We start from the raw sequence: 13,214 nt of genomic DNA on the forward strand, positions 1-13,214 counted from the left end.
CCCTCTCAGAGTTACTAGTTAAGCCAGGTACCACCTATTCTATACCTGTTCATTTGGTTTGCAGTTGGTTAGCGAGTTATGAATCCATCTGGTAGTGGTACTGTCTATCCCACATTTTTCTATCTTACCAAGAAGTAGGCTATGGTCTACTTTATCAAATTCTTTTCTAAAGTCTAAGTAAACAATGTCCACAGCAATTCCCCCATCCACTAATTTAGCCACTTTGTCAAAGAAGACAGTAAGGTTTGTTTGACACAATCAGTTTTTAATAGCAATAGTAATTTCACTTCTTATGTACCACTCCATAGTGCTTTACAACACTCTTTGAGTGGTTTAACAAACCCATGCTGGTTTCTAGTGATCACTTTGCTCAGTTCTAGATGCTTCCAAATCCACTGCTTGATTATCTTTTGCAGGATTTTCCCAGGTATTGATGTCAGGCTAATTGGTCTGTAGTTTCCTGGGCATACATCCCCCTCCACCCCCTTTTGAAGATTGGAACATCATCAGCTCTTTTCCAGTTCCCTGGTAGTTCCTTGTGGCCCAAAAGCCCTGAAAGATTTTGTTCAGTGGTTTTGAGATCACATCTGTCAATGTTATTTTAGATGTTAAATTCACTTTTTCATCCAAGTGTAATGCATGAATGGGGAGAAGATTTTACTGAATGGTTTAAATTGATCATAATGTTAATTTTTTAATTTTGAATGATAGATTTTTCCTCTTAGTTTTTTTTCTGTGTACTAGTTTAAAATGTTTCAACATATGGATGCAATACAGAAATACATTAAGTACATGTATTACATAAATAAGAAATAGTCTTCTCCCTATAATCTATCTTTTTTTTTTTTTGGTATTTATCTTTGTAGGAAACGACCAGATTGAGTTGAGGGAAGGATCAAGCACACCATCAGTTTGGAACTCCTTGGGGCCCACAAGAGATCTAAATCCGGCACTCCTTGAATTCTATTCAAGAGTCCATTGATTCTTATCTACTGATAATTTGCCTTGGCCATTTAGTAGTTCAGATTCTTGTTGAGAAACAGTATGGAATGAATGTGTATTCATTTGAACAACCCTGGTGGCTGATTTCTTGTGAATGACAATCTTGTTTAAATAAAGGCCCAGGCAGCATTTGGTGCCAAAGAAGACACTCTTATGATGAAATGTTTCTCTTTGCTTCTCAGATTTTTAGAGCTGTTGCCACATGCAGACATTTCCTTTTTCAACCAAAGTCAGGTTTGAACCTAGAGCAAGCAAACAAACAAACAAAAAGCAATATTTCCATTACATTCCAGTATGCTGTTTTCAGAGGGTAACACTCTTAAATCAGAAATCACAGCTGCCAAAGCTATCTGAGTCATCCCGTAGCTTCTGTCCTGCTATGTTTTCCATCCCTTGAGCCAAAATCAATAGGTTTAACATTTGTATTTCATCACACGAGCTTGGAAATGTCAATGTTTCAGGACAGAAAGGTCCTTGCGTCTTAGATCTTGCCACAGTTAGCTGTGGCAATTGTACATGGCTGATCTAAAATCTGGCCTTTGAGCAGCAAAGGGTAAATGGACATTCTGGTCATAACATTAAATGGTGCTTTGAGAGAATTGGCTGTTCCATAGCTAAAGTATGCCTGAAATGGTATTTGGATCTTGAAGACTCAAATAGGTAACTCATTTTCTCTCATCCATGCATTACAAAAGTTACTGTATATCTGGTCATACTGGCTTGTGATGAAGTGGAATATAATTCAATATATCTCGAAGACGAAGGTTGGGAAGGCTGGTATAACTGATCACCAATAAAATTTCATTATTTGTATCCCACCTTGTTTATTTTTTTAGAAATAACTCAAGGCAATAAGCGTAAGCAACACACTTTCCTCCTCTGTCAATGAAGCCAAAGCTAGTATTAGTGGGTGGATGGGTGAAATTGTGTTCTTGCTCTCATTTGCCCCTTTCTGCCCTAATGGTATACTGAGGTTGTTCTGAAGGTCCAAATTAGTTATATATATGGAACTATTGAAATTAGACATATAGCTTTGATACCTATTTTTGTAACTCGCTGTGCTTACCAAGTATGCATTGGCAAAATTTAGAAGCAAACAGCATTTTTCTGTTGTTTTTTAAGGAGAGAAAATCAAGTAAGTATGTACCACCTGTCAAACTTTTCCCTAAATGTTGAAACTGTACCTGACTTGGTAGAAAATAAACTCATATTTTACAACTTCCTGCTCTGATTACATCATTCTATGACCTCTGTAATTGTCGGCCACTGATTTTTTAAAAAATATAGCCTAGCCTTTGATTGAAACAAAACAAAACCAAAAATAAAAACCTCACCCTTTTAATTATATTTCTGGTATGTTTTTGTAATTATTGATATCTCAAAAAGATATGTCTAAAATGAGTCTCTTTCTAAACTGATTTTTTTTGTTTATTACCCTCTTTCCAAAAGGCATCACTTTCCCAGATTTTAATATGGTGAGTCACTTCTTACAAATAGGTTTTTCATGCATGCATGCCTGGTCATTAAAAATATTGATAATTAGATCAGAGTTGAAGCTAAATAGAGCTCACAAGAGTGTATGAACCACACATTACAGATACAGTTATTAAATATTTCTCTGAATAAGTGCAAACAGCACCGGGTAAATATCTGCACAGGGCAGAAATTCTAGATTTGGATTTGTAACTAAGTTGTCAGTGATCTAGAGGACATAACTGGTCTATCAGTTATTCTGCCCCTTTGGAGCTACTAGATCTATTTTTTAAATATCAATTCATTTGGGGCCCTAAACTGTCATTTCAGTGCTCTGAATAGAATGGAGTCTTATTTTGCCTTTTTCTATTGCATCTTTTCTTTGGTTGATCCTGCTACTTTAACATGACCTTATGGCATGATAGGATGTTGAAATTTTTGTCTTTATTTTATGGCATCAGCTTTTCCCTTCCATTCTGATTTTCCTTACTAACAAGCATAAATGAAATGGTTGAGTTTTCTTGTTCATCAAGACAAGTCTTTCTTCTTCTTCTTTGAGGTATACTGGCTTTCCTCATTAGCAGCTTGGCAACTCCTACTGTAATAAAATATGATGATCATTACCATCATAAAAATTAAACAGGGAGAAGTATACCTATCTCTTCTCTTATGTTTAATAAAATACTTCTTTTCTGCTCCCAGAAAGGTTATTTTCCTTTCCCACTCTCCATCCTGCTGCCCCACCTCCTTTATTGATATTCTCCCATTTCTTTCTACAACTACAAAATCCTGCTAAGATCAAAGTCCTTGTGACCCTGTGAGCTTGCACAGCCTTTTTGTTTTCACACTGGAAGATGACCAGCTGGAACATATTAAGAAAAATGTAATGAGAACACATTTCATTACTGTTGCAATTCAGAATGTTAATAGAATACCAGAATAAACCTGGTGCTGATTGGCTGATACCCAATGATGGAACTTTGCTTAGGCAGATTCATTCTTTCTATGTCAATTGTTTTACTTTTCTTTCTTCACTTACCTTTTTTTTTTCAAGGTTCAGAATATCACCAATCCAGAACTGAGGATCCTTTCAGTTTATTAGCACTTGATTACCAAATGTCACATCTTGGCTAGCTTGGGAAAGAGAGCAGTTTGTCCCACCACTTGCTGAATCAACTGCCATTTCGATCCAAACTAATACAAGGTGACTATGGAGTCTCAGTCATCCAAGTCATGGTTGTCCCAAAGGTGCTTTTTCAGGAGGCAACTGGACTTTCTTGTCTTTCTTGAAGATGTTTCACTTCTCATCTAAGAAGTTTCTTTAGCTCTGACTAGATTTATATTCCTTTCAGACAGCTGGTCATTTGCATTCTTGGTGTTTATATTCATATTTCCAGCCCCATGTAATTTAGGATCTAGGTATACAAAAGATTGCTTTTCCTTTAGGTACCAGTGAAGGGTGGAAGGAATGTACTCTTGATGGTGTCACATTTATGAAGAAAGTGTCTTGTAGTAAGCTGAAAGAGGACAGTCTCAGTATAGATGCCTTGGTTGTGGACTTCCTTCCCTGTTAATTATGGCTAATGACAAACTTCATATGTGTTTGTAGCTATCTACAAGGTTTTTAACTGAGTCTTATTTACTATTTTTCATTGCTTTGAATTTAATATTCATGAGGTAAAATTGATACAGGACAGTTTTGGCATTTGGATCAGCATGCCACAAACACAATCACAGCCACATTTTATCTCAAGCATGTCGAACTATTTTATGTAATTTAGGCTCTTTAATCTAGAAACTATCTTGCAAGCCAGCATACTATAACCCACATTCTACCAACCAGGAACTATGTGCAACTATCCCCCAAATTATAAATTGTATCAATAATGTAATTTTAAAAAGCTTTCATCTTTGTATTAGTAGGCACACAGTATTGGACACATCCAAAATCAGACAGCTTCCAACTCAGGCACCAAATCTGGTGCACAGACGTTTGTCTTTATGTCACCACATCAGTAGATCTTTGCTGATGTGGTTTGTGCCTATTAGAATCACATACAGGCTAAGTAACTAAGTTGTGAAGTAACCTAAATGAAGCCACATGATAATTTATTATTCAAACATTGATTTATAAGTCATTTTGATAATTTATTATTCAAACATTGATTTATAAGTCATTTTGAGGGAGGTATTCATGTTACTATTTCTTTACATCAGAAGTAGAAAGTTGAATTTTGGCCATGAGCTAAATTGTTCCAGGTCCATCTCTAGGGACTGGCTGAAATAGTAAAGTTCCGATTTGAAGGAAGAATGTCAGGGCTATAAAGAAGGCAATGGTCATCCACTTCTGAAAATTTTTGCCAAGAAAACTGCAGGGACCAGTCCAGGCAATTGCCAGGAATTAAGACTAATTGGAAGGCCCCCAACAAATCTGGTTGGTTATCCTTACAATAGCAGAAATCTTCATATATTTAGATAGTCCTGTCTTACCTTCATACAGAACATAGCAACTAGGTGACCTTGGCTTATCTTGGAATTGCTAATAAAATTAGTATATATCCAATCTAGGAAGCTAAAAAAATGTCCTGAAGGAAGGCAATAGCAACCAGTTTTGCTATTGTTATTGTATTGTATTGTTATTGCCAGGAAAACAAGATGGATGGTTACGAATAATGCAATAATCCTAGCAAAAAAGTTCATTCTTAAGATAGAAAGCTGATACAAGAGATCTGCATGCATATATTTGCATATCTATCTCTATCATTCCTGACATACCAATCATTGCTTCACTGAATCCAGCCACCATCATAACATCTCTATAAAATGGCAATCCTCCATCATTTACACAATATTTTTAAAAGTTGAATGTATCTTCATAATTTACTTTTCTCCACAAAGTCATTCTAATAACTGCCAGTTTTGCTCATCAAATGAGGGAACAGTCCAATGAGCATAAAAATTACGAGCAAAGAATAAAATATTTTATCTGATTTCCAAAACAAATACTGTATGAAAATAAGTGTGGGTGTCAGCAGGGTTAAACAGTGTTAAAATGGAAGATACAACCTGAAAACCCAGCCAACACCAATATTTTACATCCATGTGATATATGCAACAAATGTTAAAAAGGGATGGGGCTTCAATCACTGTGTCCATCATGTCTATTTCCTCTGGCTTCCTAAGTATAAAACAGCTTCTTTTGCAGAACACACAATTTGTAATATCTATCAGTCTAATTTATCTATCATTATTATCACCACCACCTTCATCTAACATCTTGTTGAGAGTTCCATTCTTTTTAGCTACTAGTTGGAGCAGCAGCTGCCTCTTATCTCAAAAAGATATCATCTGAGACCCTTTTCTTCAGCATATGAGTTTTATCCTGTAACAGTAGGCAAATTTACTGCATATGTACATGTAAAAAAAGAGAAAGGAAATGAGCTGAATAAAAGACAACACATTTCAAAACAGCAGCCATGCCTCAAACTTTGTGATTACTTTAGAAAACACAATCTGAGAATCATAAAAATGCATAAAGCACCATAGCTGACATGTTTATTTATATAGATATGCATACTGAGGAGACAGATACAATGCAAATAGATACAAAAATAAAAAGCCAAAAAGCTTGAAAGAGAGTATGGTCTCTAGTTGAGAGATATCATTTTCAGAGTGGATAGATTGGGCTAAAAAAGGTATTGGATTAAAATATGAAGAAAGAATGCCCCTCACTCTATATATATAACAATTTTGTTGAGATGCAAATAGAACTTACATAGACTGGGGCGTGAAAAAGGAAAAGAAAAAAGCAAAAAAAAAAAGCAAAATGTGAAAAGTATGCCCTCAGCAGATATTGGGTGAGATTTTTCTAAGTAGACATTTAGAGTCAAAGGCCATGTGATGCCAAGGGCTGCACACCAAAATAATGTAGATTGACAACAGAAAACTAAATTGTACAATTAAGTTACTTTTAAGGTATTATGTTTATTCCTTGTCAGTCAATTAAAAATTACAACTTGGTAGCTTTTGGAGAGAAGCTGTGGGGGCTTTGGTGGATGCTCCAGCTACAATGGAAGCTAACCAGTAAAGATATATAATATATTATGCAGTTAAGCAGTGAGGGACTTTGTCGTTCCTTTCTGATCTAATGACACTTGTTAAGCCAGGGCAATTGAAGCCAAGATCACCAAACAAAGGCTATCATAGTTTGGCCATGTCATTCAAAAGATCAATTATGCTGGGAGTGATCAGTGGAAAAAGGAGAAGGAGCTGCCCTAGTACCCATTGGTTGGCACTATAAAGGATGACACCAGATGATCACGGAGGATCTGAAGGAGGTGGTGCGAGACAGAGGGGCGTGGAGAGTACTGATCCATAGAATGGCCAGAGGTCGGGTATGACTGAATGGCAGTTGATGATGACAGCAATTGTAAGCTACAATTAAATAACAATCTGTTCCCTCAGACAAAATATTTGAGAACCTCCAATTCATAAAGGGAAAACATGGGTTTCAACCTATGAGTGCACATAGGTTGTACACATGGGTGACCTATGGTTTCATTTTGGTTGCAAACATTCATTCCTTAGGGAACATCTTTTTTCCTATTGTCAAGTGTATAGTTTATCAAGCAGATCAATTAGCTTGTATGAAAGAATTCTTTCTCAATGATCCTTTCAATATTATGATACTGAGAGCAAATCTAGACAGGCAAACCTGTCTCTCAGTGAACCTACTCAAAATTACTGATGATCCACGGTACAGAATAAGCAACCTTCAAGCAAGGCTGCCGGAAGAAAGAATGAAATCTTATTGCTTCCCTCTCCCTCCTAACGATATTAAGCAACTCAAGCTTTGGCACCAAAAATATCGCCCAAGAAAGGGAAAACCTGGTTTGAGTTATGCTTGATTCCTGCTGATTATATGGATACATCCCTGTAATTTCCTTGGCAACACCATGCAAATGGTATGCCATTGCTGTCTTCCATTCCAGGATGTTAAAACATACACACACAAACAATCGCCCTCCCTCCATTAAATCTATAGTCTTTCCTGGCAGTTTTCTATCTAAATACTAATCAGTTCTGACCCTCCTTAATTTTTTTGAGATTAGCTAAACAGTCTAGATGCTGCTGGCTGGTGTGACCAAAAACGTTATCTACTCTGTGGTCTGTTGAGGTTGTATAGCTGCCAATATCTTCCTGACAGTTGCAGTAGTCCCCTTAGAAATGGAGGACAAGGGAAGCTGGGCCTATTATAGCTTCATTGAAGAAAGTTCTTATGGTTTTACAACAGCTGTGGGATTCAGATAAGAATTACAGCAATGAGTATTTGAAAGTGTATCATCAGAGGGCACTAGAGTGCTTAGCACAACTCTCGCTTGAGCAGATGTACCACATTGTTCCATAGTTGTGGGCCCAAGATGTCTGAAATATACAGCTACAAAAATTCTACTGTGAATGTATTATTTAAGTATGGAAAGTGCAGAGCTGAGACAGATCAGAATTTAATCAAAAGTTATTATACAGCATACAGATTTATTTTTTTTTTTAGCTATTGGGCCATCACTTATTTTAGCCTTGCTGAAGAGTCCGATCTATCACTTTGTTGGTATTTTGTTGTTTTTCTGCACTTATATTATTTATATCAAGGGTCCCCAACCCCTGGTCCGTGGACTGGTACTGGGCCACAGCATGCCAGCAACCGGGCCGCACAAACAAGCAAAGCCCCATCTGCGGGATGCAGGCAGCACACAAAACCATGCACCCTCCAGTATGCAGAAAAACCTCTCTCCACGTAACCTGTCTGTGGTGCCCAAAAGGTTGGGGACCTCTGATTTATATTATAAGCTGTTCTGACAGCATTTTAGATGTGGTAGGACATAAACATATTTTTCTGAATCAATCACTAGATATAAATAAACTCTAGCAGGGCAGATTTTGTTATTGTACAACACATGAAAATGTCCTGTTCAATACAAAGAGCATGTGGGTTGCCTGAATTGCTGGATCTGTTACATCTTTTACCACCATTCCAGCTACATCTCATCTCTAGATGTACCATTCCTAAAGAGTCAATGCCTTGGCAACAAGATCCATCATGCTATGTCACATATATATCTACGCAATACAGAAAACGAATCAAAGCTCCCCACTATCACAAATAACTTTCTGAGCCAATCTGCAATATAGACAGTCACTTAAAAGCACACTTCTTTCATTTTCCAGGATCAACAATTAGTTAATTGTATTCTGACTCCAACTTGCCTAGAGCAAAATAAATCTACAGAGCTACTATTCAGAAAACGTCCATGATATAGTCGTCTTGTTAATATTTCCTTTTTGTAATTACTAATTCAATTTTAAAAGTTCATGGAGAGAAGGTGTTTTATGAAGCATGTTGTGTGGGTACTTATATAAGCTAGATAAATGTTTTTTAAAAATTTTTTTTGAAGAAATAACTATTGCAATTTGAATGCTTTTGCTAGGAATTGAAAATGACTTGACGACATGTAATTGATCAATTAGTTATAAGCATCTGTTCTAATAATTTTGAACTGTTTAATCATTTTTGAAATGCATATTTGTAATTCTATTTTACTAGTATATGCATGTGTGCATGCACATATATAACACACAACAGGAAACTGAATTTCTGACTTTCAGATAATGATTTCCCTAATTGATAAAAATCAATCAGTTAATCCCCACTTTGTTCTTTCTTGAGATTCTTTGAAGAAGGTATGAAGGAGGACTAATGACTTCTTAATGCTTTTCATGTGATTCCAGTTCTAACTCTCTTCCATTTCCAGAGAAAAGAAAACCATTGATGCTTTCTACAACAAATGTGCACTGGTGCCAAATACTTTTGTAATGCTGGTTTTACTGCAGTTGCAAGGCATTGAGTCCTATACTTCATGGTTCTCCAAAAGCTGCTGACCAAGGAATCTCAAAGCTTGTTCATGGGTTGAAAAAGAAACTGCCTTGGTTCCCTTTCTCATCTGTTATAAATACATTTTCATGTACACAAGTCTTGCTGAATCCAGTGAGTTAGGGTTTCTCTCAAGCAAGCAAGAGTGAATCCAAGGCAAATACAGCAATTGTTGAAATCAGCAATCTGAATTTCAGCTATTTTAAAATCTGTAAATCTGTATTATTAATAATTCTACTATTTAAAAATATATTTAAACTGCCACTCCAGGAGAAGATAAAAACTGTCATTATTTCTGGAAATAAACCACAAATAATTCAGGGGGACATACCGTAGGTAAGGAGTTAACATATAACTTCCTTTTTCAAGATGACAAGTAGAAGTAATAATCAGAGATGACCATGCTGGTTGTACCTGTGATGAATTGTATTTCTGAAACACTTGGAAGCCCATAGGTGACCCATTCTTGTCACAAGATCCTATTGGGAAATGAATCATAGAATCAGACGGCTGGAAGGGACATCTAGTTCAACGCCCTGGTCAAGGCAAAAGCCTCATAACATCCCAAATGGTTGTCCAGTTTATTTTTGAAAATCTCCAGTGATGGAGCACCTGTAACCCCAAGAGGCAAGCTATTCCATTGATCAATTGTTCTCACTGTCAGAAAAATTATCTTTATTTCTAGGTTGGATCTCTCTTTTACAACTTTCCATCAATTACTTCTTATCCTGCGCTATAGTGCTTTAGAGAATAAGTCAGCCCCCTCTTCTTTGTGATAGAAGTTCAAGTACTCGAAGGCAATTATCATGTCCTACCTAATCCTTCTCTTCAATAAGCTAGGCATACTCAATTCCCTCAACTATTTATCATACAATTTAGCATCCAGACTCTTTATTATCTTTGTTGCTCTTCTTTGGAGACTTTCCAGGGTCTCAATATCTTTTTTGTATTGTGGTGACTGAAACTGGACCATATAGTCCAAGTGTGGTCTCACTCCAAAAATCTCTCAAGAGAATAAGTGGAAAGTATACTTAAGAAAACAGGATATGGAAGTTGTGTGGTACAGATTGAAACGTATTTTAATAAAGACTGTGATAGAAGTGTTGTGAAATTACACTAATGGGAAGCATATAAAAAGAATGCTTGGATTAATGATGAAATGGAAAAGGCTACAGATAATTTAAAAAACCAGCATGTAACAGAAAATTCTGACTAAAAGGGCACAAGAGGTGGCAGTGACTAAAATTTGGGAAGTGAAAAATGATAATGGCTAAACAAACTATGCTATTAAGAAGGAACATTAGAATAGCTATTTGAAATACAGCTTTAACTGTACTGAAATTTTAGTTATAACGTTCTAATTTTAGCCCTTTCTTTGTTCCAATTTCATTAACAATTTCCTTTTTTTTCTTTTTTCTTTTTTGCTATTATGGATCTTGTGACCTTAAATATATTTCACAATTATGGAATTCCTACTCTTGCAAGATTGGGTCTTCCTAGCTCGACATTTAGTAGTTCAGTTGATCTGTTCCTTCTGTAATGTTATCAGTTTGTACCTTTATACAGCATGGATGCCCAACCTTTTGGTTTACCTGGGCAGCATAGAATGAAGAGGAATTGTCTTGGGCCGCAATTAAAATATATAGTTAATTTATATAAAGAGCAAACTTCCTTTATTTTTTATTTTTTTATGATCTTATGGGACCACATTACTAGCTGTTCAGGACCTCATGCAGCCGACAAGCTGTGGGTTGGACATGCTGGTATAGAGCTTCCTCCTTGGATTGCATAATAGCAACATTTATTTGATGTCATATGTTTTGATTTTTTTTATAGTACAATACCAGGGGAACTCACTAGGTAGAAAATGATTTATTGCTCTAGGTCAGGGGTAGGCAACCTCGGCTCTTTTATGACTCATGGACCAACTCCCAGAATTCCCAAGTCAGCCATGCTGACTCGGGAATTCTGGGAGTTGAAGTCCATGTAATAATAATAATAATAATAATAATAATAATAAAGTTGGAAGAGACCTTGGAGGTCATCGAGTCCAATCCCCTGCTCAGGCAGGAACCCTACACCATTTCAGACAAATGGCTGTCAGTCTCTTCTTAAAAACTTCTAGTGTTGGAGCATTCACCGCTTCTGGAGGCAGGTTGTTCCATTGGTTAATTGTTATAACTGTCAGGAAGTTTCTCCTTAGTTCTAAGTTGCTTCTCTCCTTGATCAGTTTCCATCTGTTGCTTCTCGTCCTGCCTTCAGGTGCCTTGGAGAATAGCTTGACTCCTTCTTCTTTGTGGCAGCCCCTGAGATATTGGAACACTGCTATTATGTCCCCCCTTGTCCTTCTCTTTGTTAAACTAGACATGCCCAATTCCAGCAACTGTTCCTTATATGTTTTAACCTCCAGTCCCCTAATCATCTTTGCTGCTCTTCTCTGTACTCTTTCTAGAGTCTCAGCATCTTTTTTACATCGTGGTGACCAAAACTGGATGCAGTATTCCAAGTGTGGCCTTACTAAGGCATTGTAAAGTGGTATTAATACTTCACGTGATCTTGATTCCCTGCTCTAGATAAATATTTCTGATCAATTTGTTGTCCTTAGATTCAATGTGTTTATGTCTGCTCTCACTGTCAATATTTAATTTAATATAGCTGATGTCTCAAGTTTTACTTGAAGAATGAAAAATGAAGAAAGAAAAAACTCATCCCAGAAACAAATGCTATTCATGTATTGATAGAGCAGTAGAGTATGTCAGTATTTTTGTCTTGTAGGAAAAAAGACCAAATGAGAGATTTTCAGTGAAAGGCTTTGTCCTGGATTCCACATCCTTTCTGTGAAATTAGATCAATAAATAGGACGATGGCACAATAATAGCTTCCTTTGGAATCCGACCAACTTTTTAGGGAAATTATTAAGGATATAAATGCCTGTTGGAAGAAGCAAAAAAGATGCCCCAGTTTAATGTACTCAAAGGGCACAATATTGAGTACATCAGGTACACAATAGGCATTGTGTACCCAATGCATTCAATAGGAAATGACGACAATAGCAAAGACAGCTTGTTTTTGCTCCAGCAACTGATACTGAAAGGTATTCAGGCTTATACACTTACCCCATCATGGTTGATAGTCAAAGGTGGAAATACCACAAGAAAAAAGGCCATACACTCAGAAAAATGTTTGTATTTCGTTAGCTACCTAGAGGAGATGTCTGTGGTCAGGAAACAGAGTCATTACCTGTTTGGTGTAATGATTAAGGCACCAGAATAGAAACTGGGAGACTGCGAATTCTAGTCTTGACTTAGTCAGAAACTCAGCTGGGTGAGCTTGGGCCAATCATGGTCTCTCAGTCCTAGGAAGGAAGCAATGGCAAAGCACTTCTCAAAATATTACCAAGGACACTGCAGAGACTTGTCCAAGCAATTACCAGGAGTCAACACTGACTTGAAGACACACACACACACACAGAGAGAGAGAGAGAGAGAGAGAGAGAGAGAGAGAGAGAGAGAGAGAGATTAGATGGACTCTGGAAAACGGGAAAGTGATTTTTCAGAGCATGTATGCCCCTAGGAGGGCAGTTTGAATCATGTAGGTGCCTCTGCATAGGGCATTTAAATAGTCCAAGCAAGCCAACTTGCTTGTTCAGTTGGACGGAGATGTTCTTTCATTAGCAAATACCAGCAAAGGGCCACCTTAAGTTGCACCTCGGCAAGTATCTGGCGGCACTTCTGCCTCTCTTTCTCAAACTCTGCCTTTTTCGCAGGCAGAAGCCGAAGCGCCGGGGCCGATGTCGGGAGAGCGTCGCTCG

This window comes from Crotalus tigris, unplaced genomic scaffold (assembly GCF_016545835.1).
Source record: "Crotalus tigris isolate CLP2741 ecotype Arizona unplaced genomic scaffold, ASM1654583v1 scf7180000024384.25900115:4084858, whole genome shotgun sequence".
NCBI classification, from domain to species: Eukaryota; Metazoa; Chordata; class Lepidosauria; order Squamata; family Viperidae; genus Crotalus; species Crotalus tigris.